General features: G+C 40.7%; 3 non-coding genes across 3 annotated transcripts; all 3 read left to right on the top strand.

Annotated features, from left to right (window-relative positions):
• The first annotated feature begins 1378 nt into the window (after positions 1 to 1378).
• trnaa-agc lies at positions 1379 to 1451 on the top strand. The gene has a single exon. It is a non-coding gene; the product is annotated as a tRNA-Ala (tRNA).
• A 7967-nt stretch (positions 1452 to 9418) lies between these two features.
• Positions 9419 to 9491, top strand: trnaa-agc. Its single transcript has one exon. It is a non-coding gene; the product is annotated as a tRNA-Ala (tRNA).
• An 863-nt stretch (positions 9492 to 10354) lies between these two features.
• trnaa-agc lies at positions 10355 to 10427 on the top strand. Its single transcript has one exon. It is a non-coding gene; the product is annotated as a tRNA-Ala (tRNA).
• Positions 10428 to 12852: the final 2425 nt, after the last annotated feature.

The following is a 12852-nucleotide window of genomic DNA, read 5'->3' as shown; positions in this document are numbered from 1 at the left end:
TAGCCAGATAGCTAAACAGGACAAAAATGACCTAAAACGAATAATACGTAAGATAGATGTCAATTCTTCATGGTTACATTAGCTAGCTAACAATGCTTTGTGGCTATCTGGCTAGTTAACAGTACCAGTAACTAGCCAGTCAGCCCTATTGATTAATTATGGGCTTGTGATCTAAGGTACTTAGGCAGGTAACGTTAAACATGCTGAACAATACCAAATTACTCATGAACCATTAAGAGGGATCCCCATTTAAGTGCTTTATTAAAAGGTAAAACAAAAGAGCAGAGTCATAAATATATTTATATCTCTATATTTATACATATTGAAAATAATTGGTATGTAGCAGAGTTCTCTAGCACATACAAGTGCAAGCTAAGTATCTGAAGTGAACTGCCTTACTGCTCCTCAACTCCTCTCTAACTACAGACTCCATCACTCTCCATCTTATTATTATCATCTGAAGCTTTGGAAGCCATCGGCCAAGTATGTACCAGATCACCTTGAGTTTATTTGAGTTTTAAAGTGCTACTTTGAGATTCTGTGTGTAATGAAAAGTGCTATATAGAATAAATCATAATAATTATTATTTATCCTACAGGGGAGGAGGAGCACTTGTCACAATGGCTTTTGTGATATGATGGACAGCTTTCTTTTTGCTACTAAACAGGTCCTAATATCTTAGTCTGTGTGCCAGTTCATTCTCTCTTTTGACTTTTGTTGTGGCAAGAAAACACTGGAATTGAGGAAATCCCACCAAACCACCGAATTATTACTTAAATTAAAGGGACAAATTATGTGGTCGCTTGGGGTAATGCAAAAAAAATCCCCTTTGGTTATCACATGTAGGCACATGTGTAGTTTATGAGACAGATCTTTGGTTAGTAGCTGTTCATTTTGTTAGTAAATGAATTGGGAGACTGTAAGTGTGACTAAATCATATATTATATTATTATTATATTATTTCTATTTGTTAGTAAATGTTGGGAGGCTGTCCTCTCCCTCTGCTTACAGTAGAAAGGCCTTGGAGCGATCCACTGAGACGCAGTGAGCATAAGCACGACAAAAGACAGGAAAACAGTGACCATGTTTCGCTTTTTCTCCACGATCAACTGATCCTAATGTTATTCCACAGACAGCCAGCAGGGGGAACTCAGACTCGCAGTTTTTTCTGCTATCATACACCCATAACTCACTAACCCAACAATACAACTATTTCCACCACTGGGCTTACTGCAGTCACTATTTCAACCTTTACTGAACTACCATGAAAATTAATTTTAGACAGCTGAAGCAAGCATATTTAAAAAGTATCCCTTCTTATGGACGAAGGATTTGGCAGTACGGTCATTGAGATTTCCTACTTCTTGTTAGAGTCACAGGGGGATTAGCTCAAATGGTAGAGCGCTCGCTTAGCATGCGAGAGGTAGCGGGATCGATGCCCGCATCCTCCAACTATTTAGTTTAGTTCAATCAGCACATTGTTGTTGTAGCTCTGGATACTAACCCAACAATACAACTATTTCCACCACGGGGCTTACTTCAGTCACTACTTCAACCTTTACTGAACTACCATGAAAATACTTTTAGACAGCTGAAGCAAGCAAACTTTAAAAAAAGTATCCTTTCTTATGGACGAGGGATTTGGCAGTGCGGTCATTGAGATTTCATACTTCTTGTTGGAGGCACAGGGGGATTATCTCAAATGGTATAGAGCTCGTTTAGCATCCTAGAGTTATTGGGATTGATTTCCGCATCCTCCAACTATTTAGTTTGGTTCAATCAGCACACATTGTTGTTGTAGCTCTGGATACTAACCCAACAATACAACTATTTCCACCACAGGGCTTACTGCAGTCACTACTTCAACCTTTACTGAACTACCATGAAAAATACTTTTAGACAGCTGAAGCAAGCAAACTTTAAAAAAAAAGTATCCTTTCTTATGGACGAGGGATTTGGCAGTGCGGTCATTGAGATTTCATACTTCTTGTTGGAGGCACAGGGGATTATCTCAAATGGTATAGAGCGCCTCGTTTAGCATCCTAGAGGTATTGGGATTGATTTCCGCATCCTCCAACTATTTGGTTTGGTTCAATCAGCACACATTGTTGTTGTAGCTCTGGATACTAACCCAACAATACAACTATTTCCACCACAGGGCTTACTGCAGTCACTACTTCAACCTTTACTGAACTACCATGAAAAATACTTTTAGACAGCTGAAGCAAGCATACTTTAAAAAAAAGTATCCTTACTTATGGACGAGGGATTTGGCAGTGCTGTTATTGAGATTTTCAACTTCTTGTTGGAGGCACAGGGGGATTAGCTCAAATGGTAGAGCGCCGCTAGCATGCGAGAGGTAGTGGATCGATGCCCGCATCCTCCAACTATTTAGTTTAGTTCAATCAGCACACATTGTTGTTGTAGCTCTGGATACTAACCCAACAATACAACTATTTCCACCACGGGGCTTACCAGTCACTACTTCAACCTTTACTGAACTACCATGAAAATACTTTTAGACAGCTGAAGCAAGCAACTTTAAAAAAAGTATCCTTTCTTATGGACGAGGGATTTGGCAGTGCAGGTCATTGAGATTTCATACTTCTTGTTGGAGGCACAGGGGATTATCTCAAATGGTATAGATTAGCATCCTAGAGTTATTGGGATTGATTTCCATCCTCCAACTATTTAGTTTGGTTCAATCAGCACACATTGTTGTTGTAGCTCTGGATACTAACCCAACAATACAACTATTTCCACCACTGGGCTTACTGCAGTCACTACTTCAACCTTTACTGAACTACCATGAAAATAATTTTAGACAGCTGAAGCAAACAAACTTTTTAAAAAGTATCCTTTCTTATGGACGAGGGATTTGGCAGTGCTGTTATTGAGATTTCCTACTTTTTGTTGGAGGCACAGGGGGTATTAGCTCAAATGGTAGAGCGCTCGCTTAGCATGTGAGAGGTAGCGGGATCGATGCCCGCATCCTCCAACTATTTAGTTTAGTTCAATCAGCACATTGTTGTTGTAGCTCTGGATACTAACCCAACAATACAACTATTTCCACCACGGGGCTTACTTCAGTCACTACTTCAACCTTTACTGAACTACCATGAAAAATACTTTTAGACAGCTGAAGCAAGCAAACTTTAAAAAAAGTATCCTTTCTTATGGACGCAGGGATTTGGCAGTGCGGTCATTGAGATGTCATACTTCTTGTTGGAGGCACAGGGGATTATCTCAAATGGTATAGAGCTCGTTTAGCATCCTAGAGGTATTGGGATTGATTTCCGCATCCTCCAACTATTTAGTTTGGTTCAATCAGCACACATTGTTGTTGTAGCTCTGGATACTAACCCAACAATACAACTATTTCCACCACAGGGCTTACTGCAGTCACTACTTCAACCTTTACTGAACTACCATGAAAAATACTTTTAGACAGCTGAAGCAAGCAAACTTTAAAAAAAAGTATCCTTTCTTATGGACGAGGGATTTGGCAGTGCGGTCATTGAGATTTCATACTTCTTGTTGGAGGCACAGGGGATTATCTCAAATGGTATAGAGCTCGTTTAGCATCCTAGAGGTATTGGGATTGATTTCCGCATCCTCCAACTATTTAGTTTGGTTCAATCAGCACACATTGTTGTTGTAGCTCTGGATACTAACCCAACAATACAACTATTTCCACCACAGCGCTTACTGCAGTCACTACTTCAACCTTTACTGAACTACCATGAAAAATACTTTTAGACACCTGAAGCAAGCATACTTTAAAAAAGTATCCCTACTTATGGACGAGGGATTTGGCAGTGCTGTCATTGAGATTTCCTACTTCTTGTTGGAGGCACAGGGGGATTAGCTCAAATGGTGTTAGCATGCGAGAGGTAGCGGGATCGATGCCCGCATCTCAACTATTTAGTTTAGTTCAATCAGCACACATTGTTGTTGTAGCTCTGGATACTAACCCAACAATACAACTATTTCCACCACGGGGCTTACTTCAGTCACTACTTCAACCTTTACTGAACTACCATGAAAAATACTTTTAGACAGCTGAAGCTTAAGCAAACTTTAAAAAAAAGTATCCTTTCTTATGGACGAGGATTTGGCAGTGCGGTCATTGAGATGTCATACTTCTTGTTGGAGGCACAGGGGGATTATCTCAAATGGAGAGCGCTCGTTTAGCATCCTAGAGGTATTGGGATTGATTTCCGCATCCTCCAACTATTTAGTTTGGTTCAATCAGCACACATTGTTGTTGTAGCTCTGGATACTAACCCAACAATACAACTATTTCCACCACAGGGCTTACTGCAGTCACTACTTCAACCTTTACTGAACTACCATGAAAAATACTTTTAGACAGCTGAAGCAAGCATACTTTAAAAAAAGTATCTTTCTTATGGACGAGGGATTTGGCAGTGGTCATTGAGATTTACTTCTTGTTGGAGGCACAGGGGGATTATCTCAAATGGTACGTTTAGCATCCTAGAGGTATTGGGATTGATTTCCGCATCCTCCAACTATTTAGTTTGGTTCAATCAGCACACATTGTTGTTGTAGCTCTGGATACTAACCCAACAATACAACTATTTCCACCACAGCGCTTACTGCAGTCACTACTTCAACCTTTACTGAACTACCATGAAAAATACTTTTAGACACCTGAAGCAAGCATACTTTAAAAAAAGTACCCTACTTATGGACGAGGGATTTGGCAGTGCTGTCATTGAGATTTCATACTTCTTGTTGGAGGCACAGGGGGATTAGCTCAAATGGTCAGCATGCGAGAGGTAGCGGGATCGATGCCCGCATCCTCCAACTATTTAGTTTAGTTCAATCAGCACACATTGTTGTTGTAGCTCTGGATACTAACCCAACAATACAACTATTTCCACCACGGGGCTTACTTCAGTCACTACTTCAACCTTTACTGAACTACCATGAAAAATACTTTTAGACAGCTGAAGCAAGCAAACTTTAAAAAAGTATCCTTTCTTATGGACGAGGGATTTGGCAGTGCGGTCATTGAGATGTCATACTTCTTGTTGGAGGCACAGGGGATTATCTCAAATGGTATAGAGCGCTCGTTTAGCATCCTAGAGGTATTGGGATTGATTTCCGCATCCTCCAACTATTTAGTTTGGTTCAATCAGCACACATTGTTGTTGTAGCTCTGGATACTAACCCAACAATACAACTATTTCCACCACAGGGCTTACTGCAGTCACTACTTCAACCTTTACTGAACTACCATGAAAAATACTTTTAGACAGCTGAAGCAAGCAAACTTTAAAAAAGTATCCTTTCTTATGGACGAGGGATTTGGCAGTGCGGTCATTGAGATTTCATACTTCTTGTTGGAGGCACAGGGGGATTATCTCAAATGGTATAGAGCGCTCGTTTAGCATCCTAGAGGTATTGGGATTGATTTCCGCATCCTCCAACTATTTAGTTTGGTTCAATCAGCACACATTGTTGTTGTAGCTCTGGATACTAACCCAACAATACAACTATTTCCAACACAGGGCTTACTGCAGTCACTACTTCAACCTTTACTGAACTACCATGAAAAATACTTTTAGACAGCTGAAGCAAGCATACTTTAAAAAAAAGTATCCCTACTTATGGACGAGGGATTTGGCAGTGCTGTTATTGAGATTTCCTACTTCTTGTTGGAGGCACAGGGGATTAGCTCAAATGGTAGAGCGCTCGCAGCATGCGAGAGGTAGCGGGATCGATGCCCGCATCCTCCAACTATTTAGTTTAGTTCAATCAGCACACATTGTTGTTGTAGCTCTGGATACTAACCCAACAATACAACTATTTCCACCACGGGGCTTACTTCAGTCACTACTTCAACCTTTACTGAACTACCATGAAAAATACTTTTAGACAGCTGAAGCAAGCAAACTTTAAAAAAAGTATCCTTTCTTATGGACGAGGGATTTGGCAGTGCGGTCATTGAGATTTCATACTTCTTGTTGGAGGCACAGGGGATTATCTCAAATGGTATAGAGCGCTCGTTTAGCATCCTAGAGGTATTGGGATTGATTTCCGCATCCTCCAACTATTTCGTTTGGTTCAATCAGCACACATTGTTGTTGTAGCTCTGGATACTAACCCAACAATACAACTATTTCCACCACAGGGCTTACTGCAGTCACTACTCCAACCTTTACTGAACTACCATGAAAAATACTTTTAGACAGCTGAAGCAAGCAAACTTTAAAAAAGTATCCTTTCTTATGGACGAGGGATTTGGCAGTGCGGTCATTGAGATTTCATACTTCTTGTTGGAGGCACAGGGGGATTATCTCAAATGGTATAGAGCGCTCGTTTAGCATCCTAGAGGTATTGGGATTGATTTTCGCATCCTCCAACTATTTAGTTTGGTTCAATCAGCACACATTGTTGTTGTAGCTCTGGATACTAACCCAACAATACAACTATTTCCACCACAGGGCTTACTGCAGTCACTATTTCAACCTTTACTGAACTACCATGAAAATTACTTTTAGACAGCTGAAGCAAGCATACTTTTTAAAAAAGTATCCCTTCTTATGGACGAAGGATTTGGCAGTACGGTTTGAGATTTCCTACTTCTTGTTAGAGGCACAGGGGATTAGCTCAAATGGTAGAGCGCTGCTAGCATTAGCGGGATCGATGCCCGCATCCTCCAACTATTTAGTTTAGTTCAATCAGCACACATTGTTGTTGTAGCTCTGCATACTAACCCAACAATACAACTATTTCCACCACGGGTCTTACTTCAGTCACTACTTCAACCTTTACTGAACTACCATGAAAAATACTTTAGACAGCTGAAGCAAGCAAACTTTAAAAAAGTATCCTTTCTTATGGACGAGGGATTTGGCAGTGCGGTCATTGAGATTTCATACTTCTTGTTGGAGGCACAGGGGATTATCTCAAATGGTATAGAGCCTGCAGTTTTAGCATCCTAGAGTTATTGGGATTGATTTCCCGCATCCTCCAACTATTTAGTTTGGTTCAATCAGCACACATTGTTGTTGTAGCTCTGGATACTAACCCAACAATACAACTATTTCCACCACAGGGCTTACTGCAGTCACTACTTCAACCTTTACTGAACTACCATGAAAAATACTTTTAGACAGCTGAAGCAAGCAAACTTTAAAAAAAGTATCCTTTCTTATGGACGAGGGATTTGGCAGTGCGGTCATTGAGATTTCATACTTCTTGTTGGAGGCACAGGGGATTATCTCAAATGGTATAGAGCGCTCGTTTAGCATCCTAGAGTTATTGGGATTGATTTCCGCATCCTCCAACTATTTAGTTTGGTTCAATCAGCACACATTGTTGTTGTAGCTCTGGATACTAACCCAACAATACAACTATTTCCACCACTGGGCTTACTGCAGTCACTACTTCAACCTTTACTGAACTACCATGAAAAATACTTTTAGACAGCTGAAGCAAGCAAACTTTAAAAAAAGTATCCTTTCTTATGGACGAGGGATTTGGCAGTGCTGTTATTGAGATTTCCTACTTCTTGTTGGAGGCACAGGGGATTAGCTCAAATGGTAGAGCTCGCTTAGCATGTGAGAGGTAGCGGGATCGATGCCCGCATCCTCCAACTATTTAGTTTAGTTCAATCAGCACACATTGTTGTTGTAGCTCTGGATACTAACCCAACAATACAACTATTTCCACCACAGGGCTTACTTCAGTCACTACTTCAACCTTTACTGAACTACCATGAAAAATACTTTTAGACAGCTGAAGCAAGCAAACTTTAAAAAAAGTATCCTTTCTTATGGACGAGGGATTTGGCAGCGGTCATTGAGATTTCATACTTCTTGTTGGAGGCACAGGGGATTATCTCAAATGGTATAGAGCGCTCGTTTAGCATCCTAGAGGTATTGGGATTGATTTCCGCATCCTCCAACTATTTAGTTTGGTTCAATCAGCACACATTGTTGTTGTAGCTCTGGATACTAACCCAACAATACAACTATTTCCACCACAGGGCTTACTGCAGTCACTACTTCAACCTTTACTGAACTACCATGAAAAATACTTTTAGACAGCTGAAGCAAGCAAACTTTAAAAAAAAGTATCCTTTCTTATGGACGAGGGATTTGGCAGTGCGGTCATTGAGATTTCATACTTCTTGTTGGAGGCACAGGGGGATTATCTCAAATGGTATAGAGTGCTCGTTTAGCATCCTAGAGGTATTGGGATTGATTTCCGCATCCTCCAACTATTTAGTTTGGTTCAATCAGCACACATTGTTGTTGTAGCTCTGGATACTAACCCAACAATACAACTATTTCCACCACAGCGCTTACTGCAGTCACTACTTCAACCTTTACTGAACTACCATGAAAAATACTTTAGACACCTGAAGCAAGCATACTTTAAAAAAAGTACCCCTACTTATGGACGAGGGATTTGGCAGTGCTGTCATTGAGATTTCCTACTTCTTGTTGGAGGCACAGGGGATTAGCTCAAATGGTAGAGCGCTCGCTTAGCATGCGAGAGGTAGTGGGATCGATGCCCGCATCCTCCAACTATTTAGTTTAGTTCAATCAGCACACATTGTTGTTGTAGCTCTGGATACTAACCCAACAATACAACTATTTCCACCACGGGGCTTACTCAGTCACTACTTCAACCTTTACTGAACTACCATGAAAAATACTTTTAGACAAAAAGCAAACTTTAAAAAAGTATCCTTTCTTATGGACGAGGGATTTGGCAGTGCGGTCATTGAGATGTCATACTTCTTGTTGGAGGCACAGGGGATTATCTCAAATGGTATAGAGCGCTGTTTAGCATCCTAGAGGTATTGGGATTGATTTCCGCATCCTCCAACTATTTAGTTTGGTTCAATCAGCACACATTGTTGTTGTAGCTCTGGATACTAACCCAACAATACAACTATTTCCACCACTGGGCTTACTGCAGTCACTACTTCAACCTTTACTGAACTACCATGAAAAATACTTTTAGACAGCTGAAGCAAGCAAACTTTAAAAAAAGTATCCTTTCTTATGGACGAGGGATTTGGCAGTGCGGTCATTGAGATTTCATACTTCTTGTTGGAGGCACAGGGGGATTATCTCAAATGGTATAGAGCGCTGCTTAGCATCCTAGAGGTATTGGGATTGATTTCCGCATCCTCCAACTATTTAGTTTGGTTCAATCAGCACACATTGTTGTTGTAGCTCTGGATACTAACCCAACAATACAACTATTTCCACCACAGCGCTTACTGCAGTCACTACTTCAACCTTTACTGAACTACCATGAAAAATACTTTTAGACACCTGAAGCAAGCATACTTTAAAAAAGTACCCCTTCTTATGGACGAGGGATTTGGCAGTGCTGTCATTGAGATTTCCTACTTCTTGTTGGAGGCACAGGGGGATTAGCTCAAATGGTAGAGCGCTCGCTTAGCATGCGAGAGGTAGCGGGATCGATGCCCGCATCCTCCAACTATTTAGTTTAGTTCAATCAGCACACATTGTTGTTGTAGCTCTGGATACTAACCCAACAATACAACTATTTCCACCACGGGGCTTACTTCAGTCACTACTTCAACCTTTACTGAACTACCATGAAAAATACTTTTAGACAGCTGAAGCAAGCAAACTTTAAAAAAAGTATCCTTTCTTATGGACGAGGGATTTGGCAGTGCGGTCATTGAGATGTCATACTTCTTGTTGGAGGCACAGGGGATTATCTCAAATGGTATAGAGCGCTCGTTTAGCATCCTAGAGGTATTGGGATTGATTTCCGCATCCTCCAACTATTTAGTTTGGTTCAATCAGCACACATTGTTGTTGTAGCTCTGGATACTAACCCAACAATACAACTATTTCCACCACAGGGCTTACTGCAGTCACTACTTCAACCTTTACTGAACTACCATGAAAAATACTTTTAGACAGCTGAAGCAAGCAAACTTTAAAAAAAGTATCCTTTCTTATGGACGAGGGATTTGGCAGTGCGGTCATTGAGATTTCATACTTCTTGTTGGAGGCACAGGGGATTATCTCAAATGGTATAGAGTGCGCTTTAGCATCCTAGAGGTATTGGGATTGATTTCCCCATCCTCCAACTATTTAGTTTGGTTCAATCAGCACACATTGTTGTTGTAGCTCTGGATACTAACCCAACAATACAACTATTTCCACCACAGCGCTTACTGCAGTCACTACTTCAACCTTTACTGAACTACCATGAAAAATACTTTTAGACACCTGAAGCAAGCATACTTTAAAAAAGTACCCCTACTTATGGACGAGGGATTTGGCAGTGCTGTCATTGAGATTTCATACTTCTTGTTGGAGGCACAGGGGGATTAGCTCAAATGGTAGAGCGCTTGCTTAGCATGCGAGAGGTAGCGGGATCGATGCCCGCATCCTCCAACTATTTAGTTTAGTTCAATCAGCACACATTGTTGTTGTAGCTCTGGATACTAACCCAACAATACAACTATTTCCACCACAGGGCTTACTTCAGTCACTACTTCAACCTTTACTGAACTACCATGAAAAATACTTTTAGACAGCTGAAGCAAGCAAACTTTAAAAAAAGTATCCTTTCTTATGGACGAGGGATTTGGCAGTGCGGTCATTGAGATGTCATACTTCTTGTTGGAGGCACAGGGGGATTATCTCAAATGGTATAGAGCGCTCGTTTAGCATCCTAGAGGTATTGGGATTGATTTCCGCATCCTCCAACTATTTAGTTTGGTTCAATCAGCACACATTGTTGTTGTAGCTCTGGATACTAACCCAACAATACAACTATTTCCACCACAGGGCTTACTGCAGTCACTACTTCAACCTTTACTGAACTACCATGAAAAATACTTTTAGACAGCTGAAGCAAGCAAACTTTAAAAAAGTATCCTTTCTTATGGACGAGGGATTTGGCAGTGCGGTCATTGAGATTTCATACTTCTTGTTGGAGGCACAGGGGATTATCTCAAATGGTATAGAGCGCTCGTTTAGCATCCTAGAGGTATTGGGATTGATTTCCGCATCCTCCAACTATTTAGTTTGGTTCAATCAGCACACATTGTTGTTGTAGCTCTGGATACTAACCCAACAATACAACTATTTCCACCACAGGGCTTACTGCAGTCACTACTTCAACCTTTACTGAACTACCATGAAAAATACTTTTAGACAGCTGAAGCAAGCATACTTTAAAAAAGTATCCCTACTTATGGACGAGGGATTTGGCAGTGCTGTTATTGAGATTTCCTACTTCTTGTTGGATGGGGATTAGCTCAAATGGTAGAGCGCTCGCTTAGCATGCTGAGAGGTAGCGGGATCGATGCCCGCATCCTCCAACTATTTAGTTTAGTTCAATCAGCACACATTGTTGTTGTAGCTCTGGATACTAACCCAACAATACAACTATTTCCACCACTGGGCTTACTTCAGTCACTACTTCAACCTTTACTGAACTACCATGAAAAATACTTTTAGACAGCTGAAGCAAGCAAACTTTAAAAAAAGTATCCTTTCTTATGGACGAGGGATTTGGCAGTGCGGTCATTGAGATTTCATACTTCTTGTTGGAGGCACAGGGGATTATCTCAAATGGTATAGAGCTGTTTAGCATCCTAGAGGTATTGGGATTGATTTCATCCTCCAACTATTTAGTTTGGTTCAATCAGCACACATTGTTGTTGTAGCTCTGGATACTAACCCAACAATACAACTATTTCCACCACAGGGCTTACTGCAGTCACTACTTCCAACCTTTACTGAACTACCATGAAAAATACTTTTAGACAGCTGAAGCAAGCAAACTTTAAAAAAGTATCCTTTCTTATGGACGAGGGATTTGCAGTGCGGTCATTGAGATTTCATACTTCTTGTTGGAGGCACAGGGGATTATCTCAAATGGTATAGATTAGCATCCTAGAGGTATTGGGATTGATTTCCATCCTCCAACTATTTAGTTTGGTTCAATCAGCACACATTGTTGTTGTAGCTCTGGATACTAACCCAACAATACAACTATTTCCACCACAGGGCTTACTGCAGTCACTATTTCAACCTTTACTGAACTACCATGAAAATTAATTTTAGACAGCTGAAGCAAGCATACTTTTTAAAAAGTATCCTTCTTATGGACGAAGGATTTGGCAGTACGGTCATTGAGATTTCTACTTCTTGTTAGAGGCACAGGGATTAGCTCAAATGGAAAGAGCCTCGCTTTAGCATGCGAGAGGTAGCGGGATCGATGCCCGCATCCTCCAACTATTTAGTTTAGTTCAATCAGCACACATTGTTGTTGTAGCTCTGGATACTAACCCAACAATACAACTATTTCCACCACGGGTCTTACTTCAGTCACTACTTCAACCTTTACTGAACTACCATGAAAAATACTTTTAGACAGCTGAAGCAAGCAAACTTTAAAAAAAGTATCCTTTCTTATGGACGAGGGATTTGGCAGTGCGGTCATTGAGATTTCATACTTCTTGTTGGAGGCACAGGGGATTATCTCAAATGGTATAGAGCGCTGCTTTAGCATCCAGAGTTTTGGGATTGGATGCCCGCATCCTCCAACTATTTAGTTTGGTTCAATCAGCACACATTGTTGTTGTAGCTCTGGATACTAACCCAACAATACAACTATTTCCACCACAGGGCTTACTGCAGTCACTACTTCAACCTTTACTGAACTACCATGAAAAATACTTTTAGACAGCTGAAGCAAGCAAACTTTAAAAAAAGTATCCTTTCTTATGGACGAGGGATTTGGCAGTGCGGTCATTGAGATTTCATACTTCTTGTTGGAGGCACAGGGGGATTATCTCAAATGGTATAG

Source organism: Oncorhynchus gorbuscha, linkage group LG23 (assembly GCF_021184085.1).
Source record: "Oncorhynchus gorbuscha isolate QuinsamMale2020 ecotype Even-year linkage group LG23, OgorEven_v1.0, whole genome shotgun sequence".
Lineage (NCBI taxonomy): Eukaryota > Metazoa > Chordata > Actinopteri > Salmoniformes > Salmonidae > Oncorhynchus > Oncorhynchus gorbuscha.
The sequence above is the reverse complement of the archived record's forward strand: the minus strand, read 5'-3'. Positions and strand labels throughout refer to the sequence as shown.